The 18,785-nt window shown below is 41.3% G+C and overlaps 1 protein-coding gene across 1 annotated transcript in view; it reads left to right on the top strand.

Moving 5' to 3' along the window:
• Positions 1-3,186: 3,186 nt before the first annotated feature.
• Positions 3,187-18,785, top strand: part of PLCH1 (phospholipase C eta 1) — a 253,512-nt gene continuing 237,913 nt past the window's right edge. Inside the window, exon 1 of the mRNA XM_061418010.1 lies at positions 3,187-9,958. The gene's annotated coding sequence lies outside the window, so the exon portion shown is untranslated. The remainder of the gene's footprint in view (positions 9,959-18,785) is intronic.

Genomic DNA, 18,785 nt, shown 5'->3' on the forward strand with positions numbered 1-18,785 from the left:
CCATCTTGCTTATGTTCCTTTCTTTCCATCTCCTGCTCCACATGACAGTTGGCCACATATGTGGATACACGTCTCTCAAGCTGGGGAGGGAAAGACCAGTGACACTTACCCTGGTCTGCCCACTACCCCCTACCCCAATCTTCTTGATGGACTTAGGAAGTTTCTCTTCTCGTTTTTCTCCCTCTCATACGGGTATGAATCTGTACAAAACGTGTGCTGTCTTTCTTTGGTGGCACATTCAGGAGAGGGTACTTAGGGGACACCTGCTCTTTTCATCTGCCAGATTCTCCTCCTACCCTTATTTGGGAAGAGCAACCCCTTTCCTATGGTGAGCAAATCCTCCCCCAAGTTCTGGTGGGGCTGTTCCTCATAATATTCCACCTAGCCCTGGGGAGGCATGGGTATCTGGTCAGGAGTGGGACACATATATACTCTGTTGATGACCAAAATAATTGATCTATATAGATGGACACATGACTTGAAGCAGGTCAGTTAGAATCCTTTCAATCTTATTTACAGATGGTAAAAGCAGGAAGGCCTCCCTCCCACCCCCAATTCCTCCAGGGTGTTAGCTGAGATGGTTGAAACCTGGAGCTGTCCCTGGCCATGCTCCACCCCCACCAGCCTATAGAGGACGCTCATGTGTAGTAGGAGAGAATACAATCAAAACTTTGGAAAAAAGCAGAGAAAGAGTAGGAACAAAAGTGAGAATGAGCGTAATGATGACTGAACTCCAGGATCCAGTCATTACTGCAGCCCTTATCCTTTCTCCTGTCCTAAGTTAGGAGACAGCACATTGCCTTTTGCCCTCAAGCTAATTTGAGTTGGGATTTTAATCTAAAAGTCTTCATCATTACAGGGAGCAGATCTGTGACAGCTACTGCTCCGTATTTCAGGAGTACTATCTATATTCCAGCTAAGACTTCAGCAACGCCTGGTACATGGCAAGTGCTTCAGACATAAGTGTTGAAAGCTCAATAGGTCTTCCTTGATAATTGTTAAGCTCTTTGGTCATCCTCTTGATTTCTTGGTGCATTGATTAAAATAGAATATTCATCTCCTTCACTCTCTTGTTTCATGCTGGTAACTTAAAGATTTGATTTGAGTCTCTCAAACACAGCTATTTTTGCAACTGAAAGCATGATTTTTTTGCACAGCTAGAGAAAGCTATTTCCAACACAGATTTCTAGTTCAGTTTTCTAAGAACTCCGTAAGATTTGCAGCACAGCGGGCCCACCGCAAGGCACATCAATCATCTCCCGTTTATCAGGCACCTTTTACAGGATTTTCTGTGATCCTGGTGTCAGTGCGCACTGTGTATCAAGGCAGAGGTGATATGGAGGAGTCTGGCAGCTATTTAGAAGGGAGGCCAGGCAGTGCCATGCCAGTATAATTAATGAGAGTCATCGCTCTGAAAGCCAGAGGAGAGTGGGGGTTGGGAAGGATGTCTTTCACCAGTCAATGGCATTTAAGAAAAATTGGTGCTTTCATAGCCCTTTTACTGCTGTGAGGAGGTTAAGTCAAAGGAGTGCTGTAAAGGGCTTTCTGTAACTCCCTGCGAGGATGGAGGTCCCTGTGTATGGGGAAGCAGGGAGAATTCAACCCCAGATTTTTCAGCAAGGCTGATTTCAACCTTGAATTGAGCTCCCAGCAGGAGTTCCTTATGCTTGGAAATCCTTACTAAAAGATTATAGCTTACATGACCAAGAGACCAGTCAAAAAAGGTACTTTATTACTATTTGGGACTTATGTTTTACCTGCTCAAAGAAGTGTTAACCTAGGTCCCATTTTCTCCAATTCCCTTGTAACCAGTGAAGGAAGAATGGGGTGTTATTTGGTTTGTTTTCCTATGGACTGTTCAGTAACCATGGAAGGGGTTGTGTAACCTAGAGAAGCTGTTTACTACCCACTGTCTAATCCCTTTGTTATCGTTCTCCTTGATTGTCACAAGCAGGGGGAAATAGTTCTGTCCTGCTTCTAAAAACTTAGTGTAACAACCACGTTTTCTTGGTTTTAGTTAGTAATTTTTCTCTGATTAATGGTGAAAGAAAGACTCAGAGGGAAAAGCTACATTAAAAGATTTATGGATATATACACTTAAGACCATGATGAAGTATGATTCACACCAACTTCAGAATGATTGCCTTTGAGGAGAAAGGGAGGGAGAAGGGCCACGAGATGGGGTTTTAGCTGTATCTGGAATGCTTTATTTAAAAAATGAAGGGATGAAGGAATGAAAGTATGATTTGGGTTGTTTGCCTTGTTTTTGGTAGGTTTGAAATATTGTATAATTTAAAAAAATGTAGTGTTCTCAAAATTATGGTAATTGATTAAAACTATCAAAATAAAGGATGCATAGCAAACAAGTGCCCTTGTTCTGAACATTTTTATGCATTTATTTCACCATTTGTCTTCTTCCTATCTGAAAAATTGCAGATGCAAACACAGAAGGTTGGGGGGACATGGATAACTTCTAGGGTTGTGTGAGGGGTTGTCTTGAGTATCTTTCTCCCCCTTTCTTTTTCTTGGGGGAGGGTGCTTCCTAATCACCAGGGAGATTAACAGTCAAACAACTCTCCAAAAAGCAACCTAGGGCTGGAAGGAGGATCTGCTTCATTTCTTTTAAGCTGGGAATTTGCAGCTGGGCCAGAAAATTTGGGACAGTGTCTTTCTATGGAGCCAAAGGACCTTCTACATCTTTTCCCAAACTGATTTCTTCCTGGTACTCCTGGCAGGAAGAAATCCAAGTAACTATTCAGGTGGCTTTTTCCTTTTTTCTGAGAGTCCAGGATCGCCTTCTGGGATAAAGTTTCTTCTTGCCCATGGTGCTTTGCTGTGACATTGTAATTGCCTCTGTTGAATTGAATAATACAAATGGGTTGTTTCTATGGTATCGGCTAAGTGGGATGAAAAGGTGAAACCCTAGATCTTGCGCTGGGAGGTCACGGTGCTACCACCCCCCAACACTAACTGTCCGTCAAAGCTGACCGGCAGCCAGGCCCCCTGTTCTCCGAGCTCTGGCGCTCATTTGTAACTTCCTGAGCAAATTCACGCTTGACAAAGAAAATGACTTTAGTTTATGTTGTCACTAAGCCCAGAAAATCCCTGCCAACCCCCAGCTGCCAGCTTTCCTAGGACCTTCTTATTGGTGGAGAATTTTAAACTGAAGGTGAGTGAGGAGCCGCGTCTCCCAGTCCCTCCCAGCCAGGCTTTGAACTAACAATAGGGCAGGTTGAATGAAGGCTGATAAATGCAAATCCCGGAATGCCGACACCGGATCACAGCGCGACCGCCTGGGTGCGCGCTCCAGCCGTCGCAGCGACCTAGTCACTCGCCACGTCGGGATGCTCGGTAGATTGCATCGTTTTAGCACCACTGGAGTCCCTACTGCTTCCCTCCGCAGGCCCGAGCTCTCGTTCATCGCCTGTGGGCCGCTCGAGTCCCCCTGCCACTAAATTGATCTGATTGAGTAACTGGCATGTTAACTCAGGAGAAGCACCTGGGAGAGGGGGCGGGGAAATAAAAGTGGGCTTTTACCCTCTCTTGCTCAGTTTTAGCTCCACTTTACTCAAAGCAGGTTTTCCTGGTTGTAACAGAATAAGAGATGCTATTTTCTTAGAATGGTAAAAGCAAACAAACAACAACAAAACAAGAGGAGAGATAAGATGAGCAGGTGGGAATTTCCCTTAAAATGTACTTCTGGCACTTTTTACTTCCGTGCAAACTGCCCATAGTCCCTGCTCCCTTCCTTCCCAGTTTCATTTCGCCAGACTCCTTTACTGTCCCACCGCGGACGTTCTTGAGTATCTCAGCCCCGAACTGAGTATCGAGGGGTTTCCCTAGGTTTGGGACCCTTTGAAACTTGAGGGAGAAAACAAAACAACAACAAAAAGAGTTCATCTCCAGTACTCCTGACCCTTGGCTGCCGGGGAACCCCTCAAGGAGGTGTAAGCCCTGGGGTCCGGGCCCAGCGCTCGGACCCTCGCACCCAGTCGCTGGGTCCCCTGGCGGTGGCGCCAGCTCCAGTCCGCTCTCCGCGGCTCCAGTTCCTGATTTCCGCCGGAGCTGAGGCCTGGCAGGGAGGGGGCTCCGGAGTGAGTGTGAGGATTTGAATGAGAAAGCAGGTTGTGGCGGCGGCGACCCATTCTGTCCTGCCGGTCTCTGGCGATCTACAGGCTGGTGTGCAGACGAGTCCTTCTGGGGGGCTTTTCTGCTCCTCCACAGGGTTTTGGAGTTGGAGTCACAGGGACCAATAACTCATCAAGCCAGCACTTCGGAGGACTCAGAGGAATCCATCTCTCGAGCACTCAAAGTTGAGCAGGTCAGTGCTTTGGGGGGAGTCGGGGTGGCGGACGGGAAAGAAGAGGACTGGTACTGCAGTCCAGGTGTGCAAGTGGCTCGAGTTCCTCTCTCTGCAGTTCCGGCCGGGACACGCTCTTTAGGACAGTGTGAGGTGTGCGAGTGGGGATCCCTCAAACCCCCTGGCGGAGAACTGGACCACAACTGGTCTTGAGGTCCCGTAATTTCGAAGGATGGGTGTGTGAGCCTGCGCCAGGATTTAACTCTCAGGTCTCTTGTGGTAAGTGGGGGTTTATGCACGGTGAGGGGTAAAGCACCGCTCACTGCAGGGTGCTTCACCTCTAGGCGGGCCGCCTGTCTGACCCGCAGTCGCCGCAAAGAGCAGGTCCGCTTTTCCCAGCAAGGGAAGTGCGGTGTCCATTACATTTGGTGTCTCACGAGCTTTTCCTGCGCCCAGTGACCTCACTCAGGACCCTTTCAGAGAAGACCGGGTGCTCTCAGTGCTGGGAGGATTTACTCCATTGCCCTTTCCTGGAATAAACCCGGGGCACCCGAGCGGCGCGGGGCAGGGCGGTGGAGGCTAGTCCTGGACACACAGCCGCGCGCTCTGCGCTTGCGTGGGGTTCCCATAGCGACGGCGCCGCGACTCCGCAAAGCCACCCGGCGTGCCCCAAGCCTTGCTCCCTGTTGAGCGTCTGCGGCGCTCTCTCCCGCTCCCCCAGACTTTTTCTTTGTTATTTGTAACTCGGAATAAGTTTATGATCTCATTTTGACGTTAGGAGTTCAGCATTAGAACAATAACCAGGTAAAATTTTAAAGACCCCCCCCTCCCACGTCCTAGGGCAATACCGCTTTGATCATCGACGGAAGAGATGAGAAATTGCTTACTGGGACGGTGTTTTGAGATCCACACCCCCCCCTTCTTTTAGCCCATGAAAGTGGACCCGAATAAAATATTCTTACTAGTTAAGCAGTTTAAAAAAACATTGGTCAGGTGTTCTTGAGCGTTAAGGGGACAGACCTGTGCCGCTTTCCCGCAGGTGTAGAGACGGGCGTGTACAAACTAGAAGCACCTGTGTCCTCTTTTGGCTTGTTTATGAGAACTGAAGGCGATCCGAAGTGGACCAACGTAAAATGGCAATGAAAAGAAACAAAGGCTTTCCCAGAAGTGATTGTTTTTCCAGTTGCTCAGGCGTTTTGATCACTTCTGGGGTTAATCATCTGCAGGGAATGTTTCAAGAAACTTTGACACGAACCAGTCAGATCCCTCAAGCTTTCTGTTGCGAGAGTCACTTTTTCTTAAAATTGAGTCTTGACAACTCCATTGCCCTTTAAGAGTTTCACTTATTTACGCATAGGTTAGCATTTGGCAAGGGTACACATCTTAAGGGTTATGTAGAAGGAGCTGTAGCTTCTTGTAGTACACTTCTTAAGTTACAACAGTATTTGGCAGCGTGATTGGTATACTTACTTGCTATTAAATAAACATTGGTAAGAATTAACTGCTAATAAAAGTATGAAAATGGAATTACTCTTTCTGGGATAAAGTGCAGCATAAAAAATACCGTAAGTGTAGTAATACATGAGCACTGTCTTGCTATATCCTATTTTTAAGTAATTTGCCTTCAAGAATAGCAAATGTTTATTATTAGTAGTATTCAGACAATATCCTTCCACCATCAGCAAATGAAGTCAACGGTAATATGACTTTTCAGATGATTAACAAATAACATGCTGTTAAAGTTCTCTTTCCCATCCCATTCATTATGAATGCCGAGACATTATGCAATCCATCTGGCTCAAACGTTTAGAAGTGTCCAATTAAGTTTTTTATCATTAAAAATATAAAAACTCGTAATTTTCAGGTTCAGATACTTTGTGACCCTATTTTGTGGCTTGTAACTAGCTCCAATTCCCTAATTCTCAGTGACATGTGTTTCTGCTGGTTCCAGGAGGTAAACTGCAGTTTAGCAGATCATGGGATAATGAGACTGGGAGTGCTTGGGGGAAGGCTGGGGAGAAGCCATGGGATGAGACAAAGGGAGGGAAGGTTGATGGGCAGAGCCAGGATTTATAGCTGCACCAGATTATTCATAAAAGCTGTTACAGTCATTGCTTCTGTTTGATACATTTCCCCACATCACCAACATCAATTAAACATTTTTAGAATCAGTTTTCTAAATAATTATAAAGACAGTTACAGAAATAGAATATGATAAAGGTGGTTTATATTAGGGTGCTATAATATACTGGGAAAACTCTTAAATCCTTCCTATTTATTCATTTAGTCAACAGTATTGAAAACCAGTTATATATAAGATATACAACAAAGTGATATATAAGATATAGATAAGTAAACCTAGATTTCTGTTCTCAGTGAACTAAGAATTGTGACTTAATCTGTGAAATAATTTTAATCCTGTTTCAGGTTTTCAGGGAAAAGATGCTATCTGTGGCACTCTTAAGGAGAGCGCTTAAATAAGTGCCAAGCAATCAGACATCTAGATTCGGAAACAAAGGCTTAAACTTTGATAAAAAATATCCTGAACCTTGTTTTTAAGCATTTTAGATGAGTCATATATACAGTAAGAAACATTATGTGCATCTGTCATTTTACATTTTTGTAATACAGTCTCAACCATAAAACCTGCAGTCTTGGCAAGTGCAGTTCTTGAATTTGGGAGGAAAAGAGAAACCCTGTAATTCTCAGGTTTCTTAGATGAAGATAAGGTGAGTGATTCAGTAGTCCTTTGTTCTGGCTCTGTGTTTCATGACATAATAAACCTCCTGCAGCTCCCTTCTAAGAATAGTTCTGGTCTGCATGCTTGAAGGATCATGACTATTATTTGTCTGAGAAAAAAAAAAAGATATAAAATTATGGTAGAAGGTTAAAAGGAATACAATAGGGTATGTGAACATTTTAACTTTTGAACTGGAATAATTTCTAGGCATTTTTCATGCATTTAGACTCCACTGAAATCCATTATAGTCATGACAAACCTCTGGCATAATAATAACCAAGGTTGACAAACGTTTCCTCTGGTCACTCTTGGGACACAGAAGATGAGGGAGACTGTAGCCTCCTTTTCTTCAGCCTCATGAATCTGCTCAACATTATCAGCTCAGAGAAGCTTGCTAAAGAGCATCGCCATTTGGTTATTGCTCTTTGTTTCAGAAAATCAGACTCAGCTGTGAATTGTGGCCGAAGTGGTGCAGAACTCATTTCTTTGAACAATGCCTCCTCGGCCTGGGAAGCATGTTCTCTCTCTTCACTAGTAGGGGCTTATTCCAGGCTGGCTTTGCTCACAAGGAAAATCATTTAGACACAGTTCAGTGGACACTCACTCACATTTCTTTGATACCCGTGACCATTTTTGTTTAAGGAGAAATCCAGGACTGTTGTGGTAGGGTGTGCCGAATTAGAAGTGCATTTTAAGAAGCCGTGAAGAAGTTTACACAGCTTTGTGTTGTTATCCTCAGGGTCTCTGTCTTCTGTGCTTCAAAGTAAAAGAGGGCAGGATGGACACAGAAGGGACAGCTAAGAAAACTTTTGTAGCAAAGTTAAAGTCTCATCAAGTTCTGCATTTTCAATGCGTTAAAAGCACCAAATGCTTGTGCCTCGTGATCTGTCATGTTACAGAGCAGAAAAATATGTCTACTGTGTTTATTATATGACTCGGGAAGCCAGAGCCCAAGGTTTCCAAAGGATTTCTTAAAGTCCTACAGCTAATAAATGAAAAAACTGGGGTGAAAATGTTATGATTACTAATGATGCTGCTGTTTCTAGGAAATCTAGGGAGGGTGGATATGAAATCCTTTCTCTAGACTTTGGTGTTTGTAATATAAACTTGTTGTAGTTATAAAGTGGTCAAACACCAAGAATGTTTTATGATTTAGTTTAATTTCACTGAGTGGAATTGACAGTGAGTACCTTCTGATTTAAATATTTGGTTATAAGCAAATGTATGTCATGAGAATGTGTGTGGTTCATGTGTATAAACAAGAAAGAGATCTTTTTTAATATGTGTTTTGGCCTGAAGAATTCTACCGTGATTAAGACAATGTAAGGGAGAGCAGCGTTTATGGTTATTATACAGTAAATATCTTAAGGAGTTCTAGAAGAAAAGGAGAAAATGAACATTGATATAGTCCAATCATGTGCCTATGCATTTATTTTAGTTCAACTTTAAAATTCATGAAGAGATTCAGGAATTATTATCCCATACTACTTAATGAAACAGTGAGACTTGGAGATTAGTTTCCTGCCTCAAATCTAAGTGAGTATGAAAGTGTCTTGGAATTAGAACCCAGGTCTGTCTGCCTCCGTGTTCTGTTATGTCATGTTGTCATTCAGAAAAGCAAGGCTAAATTATGAAAAATAGTTTTCATTCAAACTCAGCATGCCATCCAAAATACAGACATTTAGAAGTTTCTCTGATAAGCTTTCTGGTGAATGGAGACGCTGCATTCCCTGTATGGAGTTTAGGAGGTTATAAATTCAGGTCTGGTTCCAGAAAAACATTCAAGGCTTTGTTTATAAACTGTGTTGGCTATTTGTTTAGAAGTGAGTGGTGTTTAGATTCTCTTGTGCAAATGCTTTTCCACATCAAAGTGGCCCACTTATCACTTTGAGATCGTTGTCAAATTATGCTGGGTCTAAGAGGACCCCTCATGATTTTAATGTGTGTTCTCTGGCATCCCAAGACTTAGATGTTGATTTTTATCTTGTGTAAGCTTTGCTCACTTATTTTTCTTGAAATAATGACTTACTGCAGGATGGAATCAGATGGCATGTTTCCGTAATGTTTTTAAATTGGGGACCTGAATCACCTCGGACAGTTGCTGAAAATTTCTTAACTTTGGCCAGAGGCTGGAGTATTGATACTCCTGAAACTACTCTGGCCATGGTATTGAGACTATACTCAGCTGGTTTCAGATTCACAGTGTTTTTGAGAGGGTTTACCCTGGAAGAAACTGAGGCTCAGGGATGTCCATCTCAAACTGCTGGGAATTGAACCTTGACTCGCCAGCAGATGCCTGGTCTAGTGACCTAATTAGCACACTTCGCCTTAAACGCACCCCTTTCTCTCCTGGGCCTTCTTTTTCTGCCTGTATCTCTGGCTCCAGGGGAGAAGAAAAGGCTGAGGTTTTCAGAAGACTGGATGCCAGACTTCACTTTGGAATTCAGCCCAGCCTCGCTTCAGGCAATGCAAAGGACCCTGGGGTGTGCTCTGAGTTTCCCTCTGTTTCTCTGTGTCTTACCCTCCTAGTGGCCTCTTTTCTCTGTGGCTCCATTTTCAGAATCTAGCAAGGTGCTTAGGAACCTGTCCAACCATTCATGTGCCCATGCATTAGCTATTCTGTTGCCACTGGAAGGCAGAAAGATCTAGTTGGTGCTCTCACTTGTGAGTTACTGATTAACTGATCTAAGGCAGTCATGGTTTCTCTTTCATCTGCCTTCGCTTCCTTGTTGCTAGCCCACAAGAACCAAACATTTGAATTCAGCTTCCTACTTCCCTCTTCTCTCCCTCTTCAATTTAACTAAAGGAGCCACTGTATCTTGGAACAGGTCTCTGTGGAGCGCTAGTGGAACCTCTGGTGGGAACTTTAAAGACCTATTTGCTTTTTCCAGGGGTCAAAATCCTGGACCAGAAGTTAAGTGAGTGGATTTGCTGTTTGATTGCATGTAATTTAGTTTTCTAGACTTCCTATTTCTTTTTGCCAAACAACTCTTCCTTAACTTTGAGTGATATGGGATTGAAAATAATTTTTTAAAAGATGATTTCTTTATTAAAAAAAGGAATTAGGGTTATGAAAGATCCTTTGATTTTTATTTCAATTCAAAGACTGTTGGTTCCAGACAACCATTTGTGTAAAACAGAAAGAAAAGGAGAGATGGGAAAAGAAGGTTTTCTTCTATGCATATAGAATACCTCTGGAAGGGTACACTAGAAACTAATCATGTTGGTTGCTGGGAGACATACCAGAGGTAAACTCTTCACTGTATACCTTCTTATGCCCTTGGATTTTGAAACTTAATGAGTAAAATTAAAACAAAAAAACTTGGGTTTCAATATTAAAGAAACAAGTAACTATCTCCTGGGACCTAAGTGAAAGAAGTAGGAAACTGGGAAGCAATATTAAAGAAAAGAAATTCTTTTTTAAGCTATCTTTTTAAGGTTCACCAGCATTCACATTTAGTAATTTCTTTTGTATTTAGTAATTTTTAAAAGCAGTGTTTTTCAACACTGGATTTCAATAACAGGACTTGGGGAGGGTTTTTTTTTTTTTTTTTAATTTTCATAGTTTTCTTCGCTCTCATAAAGCATCAGCTATTGGCTGCTCCCAGACTCAGTGGGCCAATGAGAATCTATTCCTTTCCTGAGTCACTAAACCTGTCTTCCGCTGGCAGTGTGTTTATGGAATGAAGTGTAGAAAGCCCTCTCCCCAACCCACTCAGCCCCCTGCCCTGTTTTTTTCTCCCATGGAGAAATCCCTGTAATGTGATTATTTTATTTTCCTAATCAGTGTCTAAATGCGAATGTTAGAGGAATCTTTTCTTCTCAAATTGAAAAGGGGGAAAAAAAGCTTATACAACTGTTTTATTCTGAACCACAGCTTTTCTTTTTGAAATAGGTTGTGAATTGGAAGTAGTTTTCTGTTTACTGGGTAAATCTTGAAAGTACAATCTTGGAAGAGAGAGAACACAAAACTGTGTACCAACTTCTTTTTCACTTGTCCAAAGAGAAGTGTGAAATGTATTATTTAGTGTCCAAGTTTCAATCAAAAGCAAAAAACTCAAGTCAGGGTCAGTTCTCAACTTTTTGAAAATTCCTCATTGAAAACTAAAGTTAATAAGGTATTCTTTCCTCACAGAATTCTTATTACTCTGTTACTTTTGTTAGAAAAGAATAACTGAATAGATCATACGTTCTCATGTTTTAATTTTTTAAACCTAAAAGGGCATTTAGTGAAAATTCTCTAACCTCTGTCCTTCAGCCATCCAGTTATTTCTTTAATAGACCAATAGTTATTGGTTTCTTCTGTATTTTTTTTTCAAAATATATAAGCAAATGCATATGGGTGCTTTTTGGCTTCTTTCAAAAATCAAATGGTATTGCACCATCCATATGAATCTGCTTTTTTTTTTTTTTTACTGTAATAATATATATTGTATGTCATTCCATATCAGCATATAGGGCTTCTTAACTTTTTTCCTTTTTACTTAATTTTAATTATTTTTTTGGCTACACCATATGACATGTGAGATCTTAGTTTTCCCAACCAAGGGTGGAACCCACACACCTGGTGTTGAGAGTGTGGAATCTTAACCACTGGACCAGCAGGGAAGTCCCCTTTTTATTAATAGTATGCTTTAAAATAGCAGTTTTAGGGTCACAGCAAAATTGAAGGGAAGGTATAGACTTTCCCATGTATTCCCTACCCCCACCCAGTACATAGACTCCCCATTACCAACTTCCCCTACCAGAGTGGTACATCTGTTATGATTGATGAACCTACATTGAGACATCACAGTCATCTAGAGTACATGGTTTCCATTATAGTTAACTCTTGGTGTTGTGCATTCTGTGGGTTTGGACAAATGTGTAATGACCTGTATCCATCACTATGATATCATACACTGTGTTCTCACTGCCCTAAAAATTTCGTGCTCTGCCTGTTCAGCTCTCTCTCACCCTTGAGCCCCTACCAGTCACTGACCTTTTCATTGTCTTGCTAGTTTTGCCTTTATCAGAATGTCCTATAGTTGGTATCACAGTGTAACCTTTTCAGATTGGCCTTTTCACTTAGTAACGTGAAAGGATTCCTCCAAGGCTTGATAGCTCATTTCTTTTTAGTGCCAAATAATATTCCATTGTCTGCATGTATCAGTGTATCCATCCATCTATTGCAGAATATCTTGATTACTTCCAAGTTTTGGCAATTATGAATAAAGTTGCTCTACACACTCGTGTGCAGGTTTTTGTGTGGACATAAGTTGTCAACTTCTTTGCGAGCTGACAGTACCAAAGAGCACAGTTGCTGGATTGTATGTAAGAATATGTTTTGTAAGAAACTGCCAAACTGTCTTCCGGGGTGGCTGTAGCATTTTTCATTCCCACCAGCAGTGAAGGCAACTCCTCTGTTGCTCCACATGCTCGCCAACATTCGATGTGTTAGCTGGATTTTGGCCATTCTCATAGGGGTGTGGTGGTATCTCATTGTTTTAATTTGCATTTCCTGATGACACATGATGAAAAGAGTATCTTTTCATATGCTTCTTTGCCATCTCTGTATCTTTGGTGAGGTGTCCAGGTTTCTGGTCCGTTTTTTAATTCCGTTTGTGTGTGTGTGTGTTTTAAGCATTCTGTGTATATTTTGAATAAATCTTTTATTAAATGTCTTACAAATATTCTCTCCCAGTCTGTGGCTTGTCTTCTAATTCGTTTGGCATTGTTTTAAATTTTAATGAAGTTCTGCTTATCAATTCTTTGGTGTATCATCCCTTTGGTGTTGTATCTGAAAAATCACCACCATGCCCAAGGTCATATAGATTTTTTTCCCCTATGTTATCTATCTAGTTTTTGTGTTTTAAATTTAGGTTTGTGATTCATTTTGAGTTAACTTCTGTGAAGGGTATGGTTAAATTCATTTTTTTTTTGCATAGGGATGTTCACTTGTTCCAGCACCATTTGTGAAAAACTGTTGTTCCAGCACCATTTGTTGAAAATTGTTTCATGGTATTGCCTTTGTTTATTTGTAAAAGATCAGTTGACTTCTGTTTATGTGGGTCTGTTTCTGGGCTATCTGTTCTGTTCCATTGATTTATTCATTTACTCTTTGTTCAATACCACAGTCTTGATTACTGTAGCTTTAGAGTGAGTAAGTCTTCAGAGAAGGCCATGGCAACCCACTCCAGTACTCTTGCCTGGGAAATCCCATGGACGGAGGAGCCTGGTGGGCTACAGTCCATGGGGTCGCGAGGAGTCAGACATGACTTCACTTTCATTTTCACTTTTCACTTTCATGCACTGGAGAAGGAAATGGCAAGCCACTCCAGTATTCTTGCCTGGAGAATCCCAGGGCCAGAGGAGCCTTGTGGGCTGCAGTCTATGGGGTTGCACAGAGTTGGACACAACTGACACGACTTAGCAGCAGCAGAGTAAGTCTTGAGTTGGATTGTTTCAGTCTTCCAACTTTATTGAATATTGTGTTGGCTATTCTGGATTTTTTTTTAATGGCTACATATTTTACAATGTATGGGTATATTAAATTTAACCAGATTAATTCACAATTAGGTTGTTTCTGAACTTTTGAAAACAATGATGTAGTAAATAACCCTGTACATACTCTGCATGCTCAAGTATGGCTATAGAATATATTTTTGGAAGTGGGATTGCTAAACGAAAGGTATACACATTTGTAACTTTGATGAATAATGTCAAATCAACTTTAATGGAATTTGTACAGTTTTTGTTCTTATCAGAAATGATAAGAACATGATGATTTCTCCACATGTTTTCCAACACAGTTTGTCATCACACTTTTTGATTTTTGCTAATCTGATAGGTAAAAAATTACCATCTTGGTATAGATAAAACTTGCTTTTCTTATATTCACTTATGGGTGATTTTGCAAATTTCCATTTTGAGCAGAGTCTCAGAGTAGAAAGTGTCACTTCATTCTCCCTATTATAGATGAAAAAAAATCAGTTTTGAAGAAGCAAATGAATAGGTTTCTGATCACTGCCTGATCACAGAGTCAGCACACTTACTTTTCTTAAATGATAAGCATTTAGTTGCTTTTCACACTTCCTTCCAAGCCTCAATATTTTCACTCCTCTCCCCATGTCTGGGAAAGTTGATATCTTCGACATCTAAGAGCATCTCCAGTCCTGGCAGGGTGGTGTCAACAATGGACTCGGCTGTGGCCCTGCTTGTTACCACTCCCTGGTTTGAAAGATAACTTAAATTCCTTATTGTTGTCTGTGGCATAGTTTCTTGTGTCCTAGCATTACTGAAGGAAAGAAGAAGTGGTGAGCGTTCAGACTTCGGTGGGTTCAGCTGCTGTTTGTTTGGACACTCAAGAGATCCCTGCTCTTCCCTGAACATGGATGAGATGCTTAGGAATAATGGAGAATTCTGAGGGTGGCAGGGAACCAAGCCCTGGCTACAAGAATATTGTGCCTCCCTCTGGTTCCCAAGATTTTAGTGTGAACATATTAGATATTCGAGGGGAGGAAACTGTGCAGGAAAATATAATAGGAGAAGACCCACAGGCCAGGGACAACCAGGAGTTAGCTTCTGTGTCTAAAATCTTGTTTGTACTAATTTAAGGAAAATACACCACACTATAAATTTCCTTTGAGGAATTTGTAATACCGTTTGGTTTTATTTCCCTATTTTGTCTTATTAATGCTTTCTATGACACCTTTTTTCAGATGGCAACTTTGGACAAGCTGTTTATTAGTTAGATTTAAAGAATCAAATACTTATACGCTTGACCAGGAAGTATGTTAGATGCATTTAACTTGGGCTAACTACATCAGCTTCAGATTTTTTTCCTCAGAGCTTCTTAATAATTAAGAATTCAGCACATAAAAAACAAAGCTTCCAAAATTTAAGACATTTGGCTAGATTTTTTGATGTTCTTTTGAGCTTGAAAATTTTTATAATCAAATTAGGTTTACTATCCCATCTTGTTCTTTACTGCTTTGAGGACCTCTAGCCTTTCCTTTTACAATTTCTGATGTCCTAATATTTGCATTGATGTAAGTTCTCTGTTGAACATCTAGAAGGTTAACTTCTCTGTTGGCTTTAGAGAAATTAAACTCTAAGTCTTTACTCCCATTATCTTAGGCTAAAATCTTTGCAAAATTAGTCTTTATGATCACTGCTGTCCTATTGCTTAGTCACTAAGTCTTGTCCGACTCTTTCACAACCCCATGGACTGTAGCCTACTGGGTGCCTCTGTCCATGGGATTTTCTAGGCAAGAATACTGGAGTGGGGTGCCATTTCCTTCTCCAGGGGATCTTCCTCACCCAGGAATCAAATGGCGTTTCCTGAATTTTAGGTGGATTCTTTACCACTGAGCCACCAGGAGGGCCCTTTATGATCATTGCTGCTGCTGCTGCTAAGTCGCTTCAGTCATGTCTGACTCTATGCGACCCCAGAGATGGCAGCCCACCAGGCTCCCCTGTCCCTGGGATTCTCCAGGCAAGAACACTAGAGTGGGTTGCCATTTCCTTCTCCAGTGTGTGAAAGTGAAGTTGCTCAGTCGTGTCCGACTCTTAGCGACCCCATGGACTGTAGCCCACTAGGCTCCTCTGTCCATGGGATTTTCCAGGCAAGAGTACTGGAGTGGGGTGCCATTGCCTTCTCCATTATGATCACTACTCTCCTTTTAAAGACAGGTGAGGTCAATCTCAGGATTTAGATTCTGAATAAGTTACATTTAAGCATTCTTGATGATATGTTATTTTTGCCAGTATCCTTATATGTACTTTGTTATATCACATTATATTTAAACAGCATATTAACAATGTACTTTAGTCATTTTTGCTTTGATAACTGAGAGCAGTATTTGGGGCATCTACAGTGCCTTCCCACTGAACTACCTTTCCCACTCCCCTCCCTTCTCATCTTTCCTCTTTTAAACCTACTGATCTTTTGACATCTAGCTCTATCCTCCCACCCAACAGGAACTCTTTCCTGACACCCTTGGTTTCTTTTCTTTGAACCATTACAGGATGCTTCATTTGCCAAGTATCATGTATTCTGCTTTTTTTCTGTGCAAGTTTTATATAATTTTTTTGGGTTTATCTATGCATTATTCTCCCATCTCCATCATTAGTTTCTTGAAGACTGGAACAGTGTTTAGCCATCTCTCCATCCCCTCAATATTTATAGCACCTGTAGTAAGGCTCAGAGCATACTTGTGGGTTATTTGATTCATAAATTGGTTTGACTGTAGCTTTTTGCACCTTAAGGGGTCCTGAACTCCTGTTTTTGAGCACAGATCAGGGGCCGCTTCCCCTACTTACCCTGCTGTGTGGTCGGGAAGGAGAGAAGGTATTAACTGGAGGTTTAATTGCCCAGTTAAAGGCAGATCTCTTGTTGGAGCTGCACGTATTGCTGAGTGGAAGCAGTAGGGAACGCAGGCAAAGATGAGGATCCAATACATCCTCTGTGATAAGCTCTCTTTCTCACTGGGGGGTGGGCAAGTGGATAGGAGAAAGGGTGAGATGAACTTGGGGAAGCTGGGAGATCTGCTCTTCTCCGGGGGTTGCCATTTCTGAGACTGAATTTTGGACATCCTTATATATGAAGGAATTAGGAGTAGAGGTATTCTGAAGTCCTTCTCTAGTTTTTAAAAACTATGGAAATCACTGGTTTAGAGATAACCAGTATAAATCAAAGGGTTTTTTTTAATGTTAGACCTGGACAGAAGTAGATGAAATTAGAATTGTGACCAAAAAAAGTTTGCTGTTAGTGTGTCATCAGGAATAGTCTGCAAATATGATCAAAGGTATTAATATTGGGCTGGATTTTGCAACTGGCGGCCACTGAGAGTTGATATCTAATTACCTAACAGTCATTCCTTCGGGGATTTTTTTTTTTTTTTAATGTAGTTTTAATTTCCAGTCTGTACTTTGTGTCTACTTTTAAAATTAAAGAATATACTTTTTAAAAGATGAAAATATCTCAACCGTGACATGAGCATAGGGAATTAGAAACGATTCTGCATTGAGAAGTCTGGATCCTATTACTGACTGTGCCATACCTAGTAATATGTTCTCTCCCTCTCTCTTACTGTCTTTTCCTCTCTTCCTCTTCATTATTTATTAAGTAAAATTACATAGATCTTAAGAGTGTAATCTCTGAAGTTTTATTTAGGCCACATACTAGTGCTGTCACTTGACTATGGGTAATTACCTAAGGGTAATTACTTAACTTCTCTGTGCTTCAGGTTCTCTATCTGTAAAATGGGATAATAATTTTACCTAGCCCTTAGGATCACTGTAAAGATGAAAAAAATAATACTTGTGAAATATTTATCAATATACTTGGCTCATAGAAAGTGCTAGAAGTATCAGCAGATATTACAAAGTAGCAGGTCCTGAGCTAATATGCTTTTGGGTTAGATCAGGTTCTGATTTGGCCATCAGACTGCAAGGTTCTGTGGCTTTGAATGTGAATCTCCAGGGTTGAATTCTGTTTCTAACAATATAATTCATCAATACTCCTGATGAAACAATTTGGAAATGTTGGGTACAATAGAAAGATTATTTCCTTAAGTGCAGTACTCTATAAGAAAGTAATGACTACACAGGCCAAATGTTAAGTGAAGAGAGGTCTACTGAGCACTGAAGCTGGCTTTTTGCCTTGAGGACAATTGCCAAACCAGGTTAACTTGAACTTCTCCTTTCCTGGCCTGAGGGCACAGGGGACAAGAGATAAAGTAAGACATCTGGGGGGGGAACTCTTTGGTCTTAAACATAGGACTTCAAAGGGCTTCTCACTCTTTGGAAATATGAATGAGAATTTTTAAAAAATTAAAAATTATTTACCTTCTTTCTTTCTGGTCTTCCCAGATGGCTCAGTGTTAAAGAACCCGCCTGCCAATGCAGGAAACGTGGGTTTGATCCCTGGGTCAGGAAGATCCCCTGGAGAAGGAAATGGCAACACATTCCAGTATTCTTGCCTGGGCAATCCCATGGACAGAGGAGCCTAGTGGGCTATAGTTCATGGGGTTGCAAAAAGCTGGACATGACTTAGTGACTAAACAACAAACCTTCTTTCTAACCCTATGTCTGTAAGGAAAATCACTTATCAATAATTTTGGTTCTGAGCAGATCCTGATTATTTGGTCCTGAGAATTTGTGATTCTGAGTCAGCTCCGAAACGGATTTGTATCCAGAATCACAATAACTAAGTGGTCAGAAAAACCTTAGGATGAAAACTTTTAAGGAATTCCTGCATTGCAAGTGTCCCTGGTACCGAGGGACCAGTTTCTCCTTTCTTTTGGAGGAATCTATTTTTACCCTAAACTTCAAAGAATCCCCATCAATGAAATTAGAAGGAAAATAGGCATCTCATAGTTTTGGGGGAAAAAAATTGCTAAACACAAGGTATGAGCTGAGAAACAGAAACTGTAAAGACTAACCAAGCTGATTTGAGAAAGGACCAAATAGAACTTGGGGAAAGAAGAGAGGAGACTTCCCCGGTGGTTCAGTGGTAAAGAATCTGCCTGCCAATGCAGGAGATACAGATTTGATCCCTGGTCTGGGAAGATTCCCGGAGAAGGCAATGGCACCCCACTCCAGTACTTTGCCTGGAAAATCCCATGGATGGAGGAGCCTGGTAGATTGCAGTCCATGGGGTCGTGAAGAGTCGGATACGACTGAGAGACTTCACTTTCACTTTTCACTTTAATGCATTGGAGAAGGAAATGGCAACCCACTCCAGTGTTCTTGCCTGGAGAA

Source organism: Bos javanicus, chromosome 1 (assembly GCF_032452875.1).
Source record: "Bos javanicus breed banteng chromosome 1, ARS-OSU_banteng_1.0, whole genome shotgun sequence".
In the NCBI taxonomy this organism is placed as follows: domain Eukaryota; kingdom Metazoa; phylum Chordata; class Mammalia; order Artiodactyla; family Bovidae; genus Bos; species Bos javanicus.